Source organism: Panicum hallii, unplaced genomic scaffold (assembly GCF_002211085.1).
Source record: "Panicum hallii strain FIL2 unplaced genomic scaffold, PHallii_v3.1 scaffold_73, whole genome shotgun sequence".
NCBI lineage: Eukaryota > Viridiplantae > Streptophyta > Magnoliopsida > Poales > Poaceae > Panicum > Panicum hallii.
This window is the reverse complement of record NW_020356214.1, coordinates 19128-35321: the sequence shown is the minus strand read 5'-3', so window position 1 is coordinate 35321 and position 16194 is coordinate 19128. Positions and strand designations below refer to the sequence as shown.

Below are 16194 nucleotides of genomic sequence, written 5' to 3'. Positions count from 1 at the left end.
ATGTGAATTTTGAGCTGAAATCGAGTCTCATCAACATGGTGCAGGCTAGCCCATTCTACGGCAAGCCAAACGAAGATGCCAACGCACATCTCCAAAACTTTCTTGAACTGTGTTAGACTATAGTGATACGTGGCATCACAGCTAATGCTATCAGACTCTGTCCGTTTCCCTTCGCCCTCCTAGGAAAGCCAAATAGTGCTTTTACAAGGACAAGGAAGCCATCAATTCCATGGCATTCCTCGCAAAGTTCTTCCCGCTAGGCAAAACAAATGCCCTGCGCTAGAAAATTTCAAGTTTCCAGCAGATAGGGATGGAGTCAATCCCTGAAGCTTGGGAGATGCTGCAAGAATAAATCCTCACCTATCCTCATCATGGGATGGATGAATGGCTTATCCTCTAAAGCTTCTACAATGGGCTGCCTCCTACATCAAGAGCCCACATCAATGCTGCTGCTGGAGGAGCGTTCCTTGACCTCACCATTGCCAAAGCAACTGCAATGGTCGAGAAAGTGATCTCCAACCAAGGGTGGAGTGAAGAACGCTTCCAACCCCGAACCAAGGGCATGCACACAATCAAGGAGGCGGACATCCTCTCTGCAAAAAGAGAACTCTGACTTAGGAAGCTGGATGAGAGGGTGGCGATCAAGAAAAAGATGTACAACTCCATCCAAGCCATTGACTTGCACTCCATATGCGAGGTCTACGAAAATTGTGGACACTTGGGGAATGACTGCCCCGAAACCCATGAAGGCACTGCCTTCAACAACAGCAAGAACAACGGGTTCCATCCATAGGGAGGTCAAGGGTGGAGCCAATCAGGCCCACCTTATCAAGGACGTAATAATTACAACTCCAATTTCAATTCGAACTTCAATTCGAATCAAGCCTCCTTAAAAGATCCTGTTCTTGGCCAAACTAAAATTAATTAATCTTTAAACAAAAAGCTTTTGGCCAATGATAAAACCTTGGAAAGCATAAACATAAAAATTGAAACTTTATCTTCTGCTTTGAAAAAACAACTAAATTTCAATAAAATGATTGAATCCCAACTTGCGCAAATTGCTGCTGCTGTTCCTACTGTTGACTTTAGGAAGATTCTGTCACACCCGATTTTGGAAAGGAACCGAATGCATCTCATATGTGCGCCAGGATCAAGTTCCACACATATGATAGACGTTACAAGTGTATACCTAAAACAGTGTCATATGATAGACATTACAAGAGTATACCTCAATTGTTCCTCATGTTCCTCCTCATCCCTAGAGTACAGAAAAATATCATCAATGAACACCACCACGAACTTGTCAAGATACTCCATGAACACTTTATTCATGAAATAAGCTGGAGCATTAGTCAACCCAAATGACATTACTGTATATTCATAAAGCCTATATCTAGTAGTGAAAGCTGTCTTGGCAATATCTTATGGTCGTATCCTCAGCTGGTGATACTCCGACCTCAAATCAATCTTAGAGAATACTCTAGCTCCCTTCAACTGATCAAACAGGTCTTCTATACGAGACAACGGATACTTGTTCTTGATGGTAACTTCATTCAAAACTCTATAATCAACACACATCCTCTATGTACCATACTTCTTTTCAACGAATATCACGAGTGCTCCCTAGGGTGATGAACTAGGATGAATGAACTGCTTATCTAGCAATTCTTTTAGCTGTTTCTTAAGTTCCCCTAATTCACTAACTGACATTCTATATGATCTCTTAGCAATAGGTGCAGTACCAGGTAAAAGATCTATGAGGAATTCAATATCGCGTTCGAGTGGCATACCTGGCAAATCATCGGGGAAGACGTCCGGGTACTCACACACCACTCTGATATCCTCAATAAAATCTGCCTTCAGCTGATTCACTTCACAGTCTACTACGGACGGAAGTGTTGCAACGAACTCAAATTGTTCACCTTCTGGGCTCGTGAGGATCACTGACCTTTTGGCACACTACGTCAACCTTGCTGAGCCACCCCATTCCGAGTATGATGTCTATTCCCATAGAATCCAGTACTACAAAATTTGCACAAAATTCCCTGCCCACAATCATGAAACTGACGCCAAGGCACTAATACATGGCCTTCATATTTCTCCCAGACGAACTAACTAGCATGTGGTATGACATAGAATGCACGGGAATGCCATGTCTTGCGACAAACTGAGTAGAAATGAAGGAATGCGATGCTCTAGAATCAAATAAAACTGATATAGGGGCTGAGTTGGCTAGGAACATACCGAACACAACGTCCTGAGCCTCCTGAGTGGTCTCCGCGGACACATGAGTCACACGCCCCCAGATGTAGTTCTGCTGACCCTTGTTGTTCTGCGGCTTCCGGTTGTTGTTTCTGGACTGTTGCTGCTGTGGAGTCTGCCTCTGTCCACTGTTGTTGAACTGGTCTGGAGTATTCTGGGCGTTCCTCTTGGAACAACCATTGGCATAGTGTCCTGCCTCACCACATCTAAAGCACGTATTATCACCAGTGGGAGCAGGGGTGTTGTTCTTCACAGGTGTTCCAGTAGGGGTGTTCTGGTGATTCTATGGAAAGCTGGGACGCTGCGCTAACTGACCAATACGCTGAGCTTGCTGCTGGTGGTGGTTCTGTTGGTTAGGGCACTGATATTGAGTCTACCTGTAGTTAACACTCTGTCCTCCTGTGCGAAAAGGTGTCCCTTGCGGGGGCACAAAACGAGGGTGTGAGTTGTTGCTGATCTGTCCTGACGACTCAAACTTCCTCTCCTGCTCACCAATCTCCTTGCGAGCAAGCTCCACCATGATGGCAATGTCCACCATCTTCTAAAAGTTTTCAAAAGTGTGCACCATCAACTGATACTTGATAAGACCAATCAGACCATCCCTGAAGTGATCCTGCTTCTCTTCATCATCTGCTATATCTACGGGAGCGTAGCGGGACAGCTGAATGAACTTGTCCCGGTACTCACTCACAAACATTGCTCCCTATTTCAGTGCAAGAAATTCTTGCTTCTTGAGCCTCGTCAGACCCTTGGGTATGTGTTGCTCCCTGGACTTGTTCTTGAACTCCTGCTAGGTGATGGTGTTGGGGGTGTCATGAGCTATGGTGTAAGCATCCCACCAATCTGCGGCGATTCCTTCCAGTCCGCCTGAAGCATAAAGAACCTTCTCCCTGTTAGTACACTGGATGATGTTTAGCATCTTCTCCACCGTCTTGATCCAGTAATCAGCTTGCAGAGGATCAGGTGAGTGAGAAAATGAAGGAGGTTTGTGGCTCATGAATTCCTTGTGCCTGTTTCTAGCTGGCGGTGGTGGCGGTGGTGGAGCTTGGTTCATCTGGGCCTACATGTTGGCGATAGTGTTTGCCATGTTGGTAAGCAGCTGAGTCTAGACGGCGAGAAACTGCTCCATCCCTGCTGGTGGCGCCTAGTGCTGTTGACTCTGCTAAGGATCGGGGTTGGTATAGTTGCTCATTTCCTGATGTGGTACTGCAGGCTGATCAACCCCTGATCCGGACCTAGTGTTCACCATCTGATCGGTTAGAAAAGTGAGACTCATGAAATTAATCATGGAGAAAGGATAGGAGCAAGGATAAGATAAAGATAGTAAATAAAATAGATACCCCAAACTTTACTAAATTATCTATCTTTATTAAAAACTAGATATAATTGTGGTCATCACTCCACATTTTATCGCAATCATTATAAAGATCCAAATCAAATATTTCTCACAAAACCAAGCACACAAGCACATTAGCTAAGATTAAACAAACTATAAAGACCGTTCGAGCTAGCGATTACAAAAAGACTCTTAAAGACACTCCAAACTTAGACTTCTAGGTCTAGCATCTCTAATGGTAGCGGGCGTGGTAGCCGGGCTCTCCGTAGTGAACGCGCTTGCGGGGAGGTGACTCCGGCAGGTAGTCGATGGACTTGTCGCTGTCGTACTCCGGGGGTAAATCCTAATCTCCCCTCAACTGAGCATTCTTCCTCCTGGATCTCCTGGATCATCTTCCTCAGCTTCCTCTTGACCTCCTGGATCTCTGCTCCGGCAGCATCCAAGTCAATGCTGAGAGCGGCAACCAACTCCTGCGTGATGTCCATGAGCAAACTTTCTTCCTAGGGGGTGGGACAGGAACTTGCATACTGGTGGCACCCTTCATGCAGCATGCGGCATGGCAGAGATAGTAGAGAGCTCTTCTGGCGGCTTCACTGGTTCCTGCGCCCAAAGTCTTCCTAGGCATGTCATCAAAGTGGTTTTAGTACTCCATCCGACTACCATACCTCTCATCCGGAATGATGATCACCACTGCCACTAACCACTCCTCCTGCTGAGAATTCTTGTACAAGTAGGCTTCATAACGTGGCATTAGTGGGAAGCCGATTCTCTGCATGGCCCTCCAGAGAAGTGCTGGGAATGGACCTTCAGCAAAGTTCAGGCGATGTATTTGCTTCTCATAATGGGGCTCTAGTGGCGGTTTGTCTGCTGCGTCGGCTGGCTCTTGATCATCATCTTGGTCCTCGTCACCACCATCGGGTGCAGTGGGGTCCTCATCACCATCTTCTGCATTGTCGCCGCCTGCGGCATCTAGATCGGCACCGTCCCTCCTGCGGCGTCCTAATCGATGTTGCCTGCAGCGTCTGGGTAGTCCTCAGGCAGCTCCATGGGCTCCTCCTTAGTGTCAGTGTCCACCCGACCTCCTCCATAGTAGCCGTAGTAGTCATTATCATCGTCATCGACCACCACGAACTTAGGTAAGTCCTCTGGCTGTTTAGGCTCTTCCTGGTCGGGCACCTCCCGAGGATGCTGGATTGGATGAGGTAGTCCATGGGTGCTCTTGCACGTGGTCTACCTGGATCTGGCCATCTATAGCAAAAGCGAGGACAGCGCAAGATAGAGGATATTTAGAAAATGCTATGGATGACCTTAAAGCAAGAAGAAGTTTGGAAAACATCAACACACTTGAGAGGCAAGCATGAAGTCAAGGATGAGATAATAGCGATATAATCAAGCATTGATGAGGACATGTCTCCTTTGCATACAATGCAAGGACCGATCACTGGAGCACATGTGCGACAGTTGGATCTCCAAGTACGTTCTAACCTTGTCAACTATTTTTCAGAACTTACGCTTGGTTCCATGCATGTTTTATTGATTAGGAACAATGGAGAGGACTAGCAAGGACTTGGAGAAGGCCAAGGAGTCAAGGAGGAGCAGCTAGGACGTCCACACCAAGGAGTCCATGTCCAACTTGACTTCGACTCCACCTTGAATTCCAAAACCTGACTTCACCAAAATTGACACGTTGGCCACATACGGAGTCGGATTTGGACATTCTGTATATGGTTAGAACCAGAGTTGATGGTAATCATCAACACAAGTGGGTGTCCAGAATCTGTTAGGGTGCTGTGTCACCGTCTGTTGGGCCGTTGGCCCGTGTACCATGTTGGAACCCATTAGGGTTGCGTCAAGGGGACTTGCATGCCCGTAACTCCTTTTTATTCAGTAGCCATCGCCAGATTAGGGTTTGGGTTTTGCTTAGATTTAATCTGTCATCAAACAGTGTCGCCGTTCATCGGTTTGTGAGACCCCATCTCGTAATCAAGTTTGTTTGATTGCATCTCCTGTTCTTGCTTGTGTTCTTGATTATGCTTGAAGGGATAAGCCTTCATGGCGAGGTCATTCATGTGCCACGGGTGATAACCAACAGAGCAGTGGTGTAGTGATTGCGAGGTTCTGTTCGTTCAGAGCCTTGGTTCATCAACGTCGAGTTCTCCACCAATCAACTTTACCGTACCTCGCGGAAGATCGGGACTCATCCTCCTATCAAGTGGTATCAATTATCAGGTTGCCCGTGAGGTATACTCGTGTGCCTTTAGATTCATTTTGTTTCCATCCTATAGTCCACAAAAAGCTATAAAAATTTTTACTCTTTCTGACCTACAACCCTCGCTCAGCCTTTTGCACAATTTAGTTTCGGAGTCCGTAGTTCTAAGTTCGTGTCCTAGGTTGAGTTTGGTTGCTAGTTTAGATTTGTTTTAGTTCAGTTTTGTTTCTTCCATCCACTGCCATCTACAAAAAAATCAATCTACAAAAAAATTTCCATCCACCGATCCACCGATTCGCATCCGATTCAGTTTCCACCGCCACAAAAACCTAATTCAGAGGGTCCTCCTTAAAATGCGCATAACTTTTTGCTCAGAACTCCGATTGAGGTGAATTTTTTCCCGGAAAGCACTCAAAAAGTTGCACATACAATTCCACTGCTACACCAGGTAGGGCGTTCTCAAAAAATTTTAAAAAATCAGGAAGGCACTCAATTCGAGCTCCAAAGTTCCAGCACCAGTTTTTCCAAACGCTCCTGAATTTGTACCGATCACATCTTTCATCGGTTTGAGCTGATATTTGGTGCTGTTCATTCCTTGTGCCTCTGGTTGAGAAAAAATATCAAAACAACAAAAGAAAAAACACAAAAAATTGATTTCTACTAGTGCTAAAAGGCAAAACAAGGGGATACTTGTTGTTTTTCTGTGTGAGCTGCTAGATAGTTGCTGATACTGCCTTTGTTGTTTATCATCTTTCATCCTTGTTCCTTGCTTGCTGCCACAACTGTTCTAATACATTTTTAGGCCAGCAACTAGGTCAAGTTCTTTGGACACTTATTTAGCATTACTATCTGTTACTAACTTGTATGCCACATACATATACTGCATTTGAGCCTTCCCAAGCTCCAACTTCTCCCGAGCAGAGCAGCTAACCTTTGCAATCACACCCACTCTCTTTGTGTTATCATACCGGTCACCGTTTGCCACCTGTAGTGCTGGTAAGAGACTTGTAAGAGCGGGGTAAGACGCATCTTACTGCTTGTTTTCCACTTTCACTTCATAGAGTGTAGTCGTAGGGTTCACAACCTTGTGCCTTCATTTCTGTTTTGTTCTAACCATGACAGGAAAGGCGCCGATGGACAAGACCTCTCCTTCTACACCTCCGGATGATAATGAGTGTGTGTCCCATATGGAACTAAAAGACATGATGCGGGCGATGACTGACGCTTTCAACAAGTACCAGACCACTACAACAGCCACCTTTCAAAGGATTCATACAAGTGTTGATAGTCTTGCCGCATGACTGGACACGGTGGAGGCTCGTTTTCCCTACCATGCTCCACCCCCCATCGTCGCCGCTGCCGGCGGCCTTGCTCACAACGACAAAAAGGATGAGTTCGACAATGATGAGGTTGATGCACAGTAGCGCCGTCGCCTTCTACGTCATCGTCAAGGTATGGGTGGTAATGGTAGATGCCATCCTCATGCTCCTGAGCAAGATAATGATCCTTATGCTAAGATTAAGTTTTCCATTCCACCATTTTATGGATCTTATGATGCTGAGACTTACTTGGATTGGGAGATGACAGTAAAATAGAAATTTAGCTCCCATCTTGTTCCTGAGCGTCATAGAGTTAGAGAAGCCTCTAGTGAGTTTAAAGATTTTGCTATCATTTGGTGGAATGAACTTGTCAATGCACGTAATGTCCCACAGACAGGGACTGCGTTAAAAAAAAAGATGCGCGCTAGGTTTGTTCCTCCATCATATAGATGTGATCATTTTAAGAAATTACAACACTTTAATCAGGGTGACATGTCTGTCCAAGAGTACTACCAAGAGTTGCAGAAAGGTATGCTTCGTTGTGGGGTAGTTGGGAATCAGGAGGCCCAGATTGTTAGGTTTTATGGGGGCTTGCGGCGTGAGATCCAGGATATAGTTGATTATAAGGAATATCATTCTATACAATGTTTGTTTCAAGTTGCTATGTTGGCAGAAAAAGAACTTTAGGGTCACCAACAGCAGCAACGGAACAACACCTTCATGCCACGGCAGCTTCCGGTGCCAGCCAAAGCGGCGCCCTCCTCGAGTGTACATACGGCCATACCTTCCTCCACTGGTGTTGTACGCAGCACCGCACCTTCAACATCAAAGGGACAAGACAGCAACAAGTCCGAGACGCCTCCTGGTGTTGCAGCAAAGGCTATGATGCCCAACACTTCCACTGGTCGCACCTCCGACATCAAGTGCCACCGCTGCCAGGGATTGGGCCATATGCAGCGAGAGTGCCCTAGCAAATGGGCGATCATTGCTAATGCTGACGGTGGGTATGTTAGTGCTTCTGATATTGAAGATGAAAATATTATTGCAGCTAACATTTCAGGTTCCGATGATGGTGCTGAGGAGGTTCTTGGTGCATCTGCGACCAACAACTACAGGACCTTAATTATGCACCGAGCTTTGAGCACCACGGTTGGAGAGGACGACAAACACCAACTTCATAACCTTTTCAACATGTTTCTTGTTGTCAAGGACTGCCGTGTGCATACAATCATTGATGGAGGCAGATGCAACAATTTTGTGAATATTGAGGTGGTTAAGAAGCTTGGCTTGACCATGCGGGAGCATCCACATCCTTATCACATTTAATGGTTTAACAATAACGGTAAGGTGAAGGTAACAAAAACAGCAAGGTATGTTTCAATTGGGTCTTACCATGACTTTTGCTGATTTTGTTGTGGTGCCTATGGATATTTGCTCTCTTTTGTTGGGACGTCCTTGAGAGTTTGATACTGATGCTATTCACTATGGTAGATCTAATAAGTAAACTCTCATTCATAAGTGCAAGAAAATTGTGTTGCTACCAATGACTCCTACTGAAATTGTGCAATTTGAGAATGTGAAAAAGAATAATTCTAAACAAAATGGTGTTTTCAATTCTGAAAATCAGCAACCTATTAAGTTAAAAAATCCTATTTTGTTTGCAACTAAATCTGATGTTGATGAGTTATCAGCCTCTATTGGACCTTGCTATGGTTTACCGTGCAAACATGCTTTATATTTCATTGAGATCGCGTCCATTGCTTTGCCACCTGCTATTGCTAACCTTTTGTAGGAGTATATGGATGTCTTTCCGTCAGAGCTACCCCCGAATTACCACCTGTGCGAGGCATGGAGCACAAGATTGATTTGATTCCAGGGGCGAGCTTGCCAAACCATGCTACCTACAGGACCAACCCCGACGAGACTAAGGAAATTCAGCGACAAGTCCAAGACCTTCTGGACCGTGGGTACATTCATGAGAGCCTTAGTCCTTGTTCTGTTCCTGTTCTTTTGGTTCCTAAGAAAGATGGCACTTGGCGCATGTGTGTTGATTGTAGGGCCATCAATAACATTACCATTTGATATTGCTATCCTATTCGTCGTTTGGATGACATGCTTGATGAGCTGAGTGGTTCTGTTATTTTCTCCAAGATTGATTTACGTAGTGGATATCATCAGATTCGTATGGCTTTAGGGGATGAATGGAAAACTTCCTTTAAAACTAAGTTCGGTCTTTATGTATGGTTAGTCATGCCCTTTTGGTTTAACTAATGTGCCTAGCACCTTCATGAGATTGATGAACGAGGTTTTACCTGCTTTCATTGGTAATGTGGTGGTTTATTTTGATGATATCCTTATTTACAGAAAGTCATATGATGCACATCTTGAACATTTGCATGCTGTTTTTAATGTCTTGCACGATGCACGTTTATTTGGTAACCTTGAGAAGTGCACCTTTTGCACCGATCGTGTGTCTTTTCTTGGTTACATTGTTACATCGCAGGGCATTGAGGTGGATGAGGCAAAGATTGTTGCCATCACAAGCTGGCCACTTCCGACTACGGTCACGCAGGTTTGAAGTTTTCTTGGTCTTGCAGGTTTTTACTGGCGTTTCGTGCGGGATTTCAGCACCATTGCAGCACCTCTCCACGGGTTGACAAAGAACGGAGTGCCATTTCAATGGGGACCAGCACAACAACAAGCTTTTGATGCTCTCAAATCGAAGCTCACAAAAGCATCATTGCTACAACTTCCTAATTTTGAGAAGACGTTCGAGCTTGAGTGCGATGCAAGCGGGATTGGTATTGGTGGAGTGCTCATACAAGGAGGTAAACCTGTTGCTTTCTTTAATGAAAAATTGCATGGTCCTTCGCTGAATCATTATACATACGACAAAGAACTTTATGCTTTAGTGCGAGTCTTACAAACTTGGCAACATTACCTATGGTCTAAAGAATTTATCATACATTCGGATCATGAATCTTTAAAGTACCTTAAAGGGCAAGCTACTCTGAAAAACATCATGCTAAATGGATTGAGTTTATAGAGTCATTTCCTTACATCATTAAACATAAGAAAGGGAAAGACAATGTGATTGCTGAAGCTTTATCTAGATGTTATACCATGCTGTCCCAACTTTCTCATAAAATCTTTGGATTAGAGACCATAAAGGGATTATATGCTACTGATTTGGACCTCAAAGATGCTTTTCAAAATTGTAGAGTGGGAAGAACGTGGCAAAAATTTCTGCTGCGTGAAGGCCTTCTCTACCGTGTTAACAAGCTGTGTCTTCCAGCTAGCTCCATTCATCTTTTGCTGTTGCAGGAGGCGCATGGCGGTGGTTTGATGGGACATTTTGGTGTTAAAAAGACGGAGGAAATGCTGGCCGCTCACTTTTTTTGGCCATGGATGCGGCGTGATGTGGAGCGCTACGTCTCACGTTGCACCATATGCAACAATGCTAAGTCTCGACTTAATCCACATGGTCTTTATATGCCTCTTTCTGTTCCTCGTGCACCTTGGGAGGATATTTCTATGGACTTTGTTTTTGGGTTGCCTAGAATAAAAAGGGGGAGGGATAGTGTCTTTGTGGTTATTGATCGTTTCTCTCAAATGGTATATTTTATACCCTATCACAAGACCGATAATGCTTCTGCTAGGGATTTGTTCTTTAATGAGGTTTTGCGTTTGCATGGTGTACCAAATACTATTGTTTCTGATAGAGATGCTAAGTTTTTAAGCCATTTTTGGAGAACTTTATGGTATAAATTGGGAACAAAGTTGTTGTTTTCTACTTGTCATCCACGAACTAATGGGCAAACGGAGGTAGTTAATAGTACCTTGTTGTAACAGCCTAATGTAAAATTCCAAGATTTATAATGAATTTAAATTGGCTCCATTAATTTTCTAAGGATTGATCTTACCTAGCTTGCATTTAATTTAATTAAATTACACAAGTAATTAAAAATTTATTTAGGTTCAACATGTTTGTGCATTCATGCTGGTGCATAAGTTTTATTTGAGTGAGTGCCGAGGGTTGAATTCAAACTTTGTTTTGAATTCAAATGGATTTAAGTTTGAAGACTAGAAAAGTCAATAGGAAAGGATTTGGTAAAGGGCAGACCAGCCCAGGCCGCTCAGCCTGTTTCTTTCTTTCCCTTGGGCCAGCTCCCTTTCCCAACCCGGCCCATTCCCCTTCCCTCTCCCTCACGTGGCCTGCTCCGCTCGGCCCACCTCCTCCTCCCGCGCTCAGCCCAGCACCCCGCTCCAGCCAGCCCGCGCTCTCTCTCCCTTTCCCGCTGACCGCCCGACCCCACCTATCGGTGCCCCCTTTCTCCTTTCCTTTCTTCTTCCCCCGCATCACCAGTCGCGCAACGGCTGCCGAGATCTTCGGCGAGCTGCTGCGCCGGGCCCGCACACCAAGGGTGCTTCGCCGCCCCACAAATAGGATCCCCAAACCCCCTGCACCCTTACCCCCTACCCCGCGGCCGCCACCTGAACCCTAGCCCCACCACCAACGTGCTCCGCCGCGCAGAGCTCACTGCCCTGCCGTGGACCGGCCGCTCCGCCGCACCCCAGCCCCAGCCAAACCCCCCGGTAGCTTCCCCTCGACGCCAGGAAGCTTCCCAAGCTCTTCCCTCACGACCCCGACCCGTGTAGCGCCGGAATTCCACCCGAGGACCGCCGCCGGTGAGTTGCTCCTCACCCTCGATTCCTCGCCGCCGGTAGCCCTCCGACCCTCTTAACCCCCGTGGCACCTCCGCAGGAGTATCACGAACCGTCCCGTGGGGATCAGAAGCCCGGAGACGCCCTGCATCGACCTCCCCCACGAGCGCCACCCGTCCCCACCGCTCGGACCTCGTCGCCGACTACCCTGCGCTGCCTCTCCGGTCGATCCGAGCCCTCGGTGAGCACCACGTGGTCCTGCTCTTCCTATTGCGCTAGGTCCGGTAGGCCGTAACCCACCCTTGTGGCCAAACCACGTATGCCGGCGCTCCGCTGCCGCCGCTCCATCGGGGTGGGCCCTCTACAGCTCTGCACCGCAGCCTTGTCGCCCTGTTTCGGCTTGCCTTTGCACCGCGCACGCGCTCGGCCTCGTTTGCTCCCTCTCCTGCGCCCAGATCAGCATGCACGCGCGCACGCCAACAAACGCTGCCGCCCAGACCCACCTCCGCCATCGCAACGGTGTCCCCGAGCACACTCAATGCCCGCAAGTGTCCCAGGTGGATCACGCGTGTCACGCTGATCACGGCAGACCCAAGCCCCGCTCGATTTGACCATCGGAGCGCTGGAATTGGCGAAGTCCGGCAAGCCCAAGCCGCGCGCCGCCGCGGGAAATTATCTCCGGCGACTGGTGCCACCACCCCGCGCACCCAAACCCCGTGAGCCGTCTGATCCCGAGCCAACACCCCCGATTAGATCGCGGTCCGTTTAGATCTGAGCCGCGAGATTGGGATCCAACTGATCAGATCTGCAGATACCGGTTCATGGTTTGGATTAGGTCCGAGCCGTTATATTTAGATCCAGTGGCTCAGGTTTGAAGTTACCGGTTCGCCCTGGCAGCTTTGCTAAAGAGACTCTGAGTTTCTTTGGAATCAACCCGCAGTCCACCCCCGTTCAAAAGTAATTCCAGATAAGCCCTGTTTTTAGCGTTTAGACCCCTGAGCTTCTTGGATATAGAACCCGCCATCCAGACCTTGAATTTTAGTGCGTTAGACCCTGCGTCTATGGTTTAATTAGGTTCAGGCCCTCAGTTTTTGCACAGAAACCCCTAGAACCTTCTGTTTTCTTACAGAAAAGTCCCTAGACATTGGTTTAGCCCTAGTTTTGCGTCTTAGCTCCGTATTAGGTGGTTTTCGCGCTCACGCGATCGTTGTAACGCGTAGAATAGCTTTAGCTCAGTTTTGTGTGCTGTTTTATTGCATTTTTGTACAGTTCCTTATCTTTTTCCCTTGTTTGCATGTATGTGTCTGTGTGGACCATGCTTGGACGTTACGATCGTGAGTAGACGTTGAGCCATCGGAGGAGTACCAGGAGCCACCTTCTTCAGAGCCCTTTGAGCAATAGCAGGAAAACTTTGAGGAAGGCAAGTATAACATGAACATCCTATCACTTTTAAATACAATTTCATACTGCATTTTAATACTGTATGCCTATAAGGATTTCCTAGCCACTTTTATCCTTTATATAAATACCTTGGGTTGCATTTTGGTTAGTTGTGCTAGGTGCCGCGCTCTCACACCTTATGGTCCTTTTTAATTAAATTTGATTAATGGGATATGCAACTTGATCCTGAGAGTGGCTGTCACACCCGATTTATAAGAACATAAATCGAGCAATCATATATGCGCCAGGATCAAGTCACGCATATATACAACAGAATCATCAAGATATCACAACACGTATCTTGAAATAAAAACGTATAAATTACAAATGAATGTCTTTATTACAACTGAATCAAGAATCAGTTCAAGGAGTGCGGAAGCGGAAAAGAGATACACGTAGAGCTGGGCGCCACAGGGACATCGACTGGGAGACAAACGCCTAGAAGTCATCAAAGCCGCTGACGTAGTTCTCCACGTCGCCGGGTACTGAGCAGCAGTCGAAGATGTCCCAGAGAGAACAGAAGAGTAGAGAGGCAAGTGTGAGTAAAAACTCATACTCAACAAGTATAACAAAAACTATAAGGCTCTAAGGTTAGCTGACTCAACTGCATTAGCTTTTAGACTTGGCAAAGTTTTATTAAAGCTAATTACTACAAGTGGATGAATTACCATAAACCCGAATTGCATAAGAAATTAATCAATATTAATTAAGAACTACTGAGAACCATCCAAACCACCAAGATAACCCAACTAATCAGACGGAGGATCTGGGCCACTCATGACTGTGAGCACAGCTGATATATCAGTTTTACCTCTCGAGAGGTTGCACAACTTTACCCACAAGTCGTGAGCTACGCTAGTTGTTCGTCTCACTTCCTTAGGTGAGATGGCTAGCAAGCACACTACAGGACCGTTACAAAGGATCACGTTGGTAAGGTGTAACCGCTAAGGTTTCTGGATCAGCTACGATGGGGCCCACCTCCGGGGGTACAAGCACACAGCACAGACCAAGCTGGAGGAGCAGGGACCATTGAAGCCTACCACCCCTCTTGCCCACGCAGGTAAATTACTCCCGAACCAACACGACCTAATTAGTAAGTCAAGACCGTCCCATTCCAGTCTTGTGGTTGCGCGGTTGTCCCAGGTTGTCGCTCTATGAACCGGTCCTTATGGAGGGTGGCCAACCAAGCACTAAGCACCGTGCTGGCCCCCTAAACCAAGTTTCTAACAAAAACATCTTTTAAGGAGACGTGAGCCGCTCAAGCACACAGCAAAGAGGGCCACTCTCAGGATCAAGTTGCATAGATCCATTAATCAAATTTAATTTAAAAGAACCGAGATGTGTGAGAGCGCAGCACCTAGCACAACTAACCAAAATGCAACCCAAGGTATATATATAAAGGATAACAGTGGCTAGGAAATCCTTATAGGCATACAGTATTAAAATGCAGTACGGAATTGTATTTAAAAGTGATAGGATGTTCATGTTATACTTGCCTTCCTCAAAGTTCTCCTGCTGCTGCTCAAACTGCTCTGCAGAAAGGGGCTCCTGGTACTCGTCCAAAGGCTCAGCGTCTACTCACGATCGCAACGCCAAAACATGGTCCAGCACATACACATACATGCAAACAAGGACAAAAGATAAGAAACAGTACAACATTACATGAAAACAGCACATAAAACTATGATAGAACTGTTCTACGCGCTACAACGATCGCCACGGCTGAAGGGGTATCCTCCAATCTGGGCCGTCGGATCTGGATCAGACGGCTCGGACCCAATCTAGTTCGGACAGTACGATCTGCACGGCGGGGGTCCGGAAGGTCCGATCTAGATCGGACTTGTCCGATCTGGTTGGGCTCGCGGGGACGGCGGGTCTGCACGGCGGCGCACACCGGCGACGGTGTTCCGACTTCCGGTGCGGCCTACGGTCCATGATAGCTAGCGTAAGAGGGAGAGGGGAACGTGCTGATGCTCACCGAGGGCTCGAAATGGCCGGAGAAACACCGTAGGGTGGTCGGCGGCGAGGGCCAAGCGGTGGGGACGGGCGGCGCTCGCGGAGGAAGATGATGCAGGGGCCTCCATGCTTCTGGTCACCGTGGATCGACTCGTGGAGATCCTGCGAAGATCCTACGGGGGTTAGGGAGGTCCGGGGATCACCGGCGGCAATCAATTTTGGTAGAGACCGAGCTCACCGGCAATGGCGGTCGTGGCGAAATTCGACGGCGAGAGCGAGCTGGGCGTGGCTAGGGTTGCGGTCGCGGTTTCGGGAAGTCACAGGAGAGGCGGCCTAGTGATTAAGAGGCGGCGGGGATGCCCTAGGCGTGCGTGCCGCGGACTCTGCGGTGAAAGTGGATCGCGCAACTGATTTGCGAAATCCCCGGCTTTGGGGGCTCGGCTTCTAGAAGGTGAGGGCGCCGGCGAGGCTGGTCAGTGGGCCTCGAGCGTGCGCACTGGGGGTGGAGCGGGGCCACGGGCAGCGAGGGAGCGGCCGGGACGGTGGAGGCGGAACATAGAGAACCGGTGCACAAGGAAGAAGAAGGAAAAGAAAGAGATGGTCACCGATAGGTGGGGTCAAACTGGGGGAATGACTGAGAAAGAAAGAATAACAGAGAAAAGAACGGGAATGACTGAGAAAAGAATGGGAATGACTGAGAAAAGAATAGGAATGACTGAGAATAGAAGGAATAACTGAGAATAGAAGGAATGACTGAGAATAGAAGGAATGACTGACCTACTTTCCTGTTTCCTTCCCTTTCTTTTCAAAGCAACTCAAATCTATTGGAATTCAACTAAATTTTGAATTCAACTCCTATGCACTCAACCAAATAAAACTTATGCACCAGCATGAATGCACAAACATGTTGAGCCAAAATAAATTTTAATCCTTTGTGAATTAAATTATAAATAAATGCAAGCTAGGCAAAATAAATCCTTAGAAAATTACTAGAGCCCAATTAAATT

General features: G+C 47.0%; 1 non-coding gene across 1 annotated transcript; it reads right to left on the bottom strand.

Moving 5' to 3' along the window:
* Positions 1-271: 271 nt before the first annotated feature.
* Positions 272-378, bottom strand: LOC112878611. Its single transcript, XR_003225812.1, has one exon. It is a non-coding gene; the product is annotated as a small nucleolar RNA R71 (small nucleolar RNA).
* Between the last annotated feature and the right edge of the window lie 15816 nt (positions 379-16194).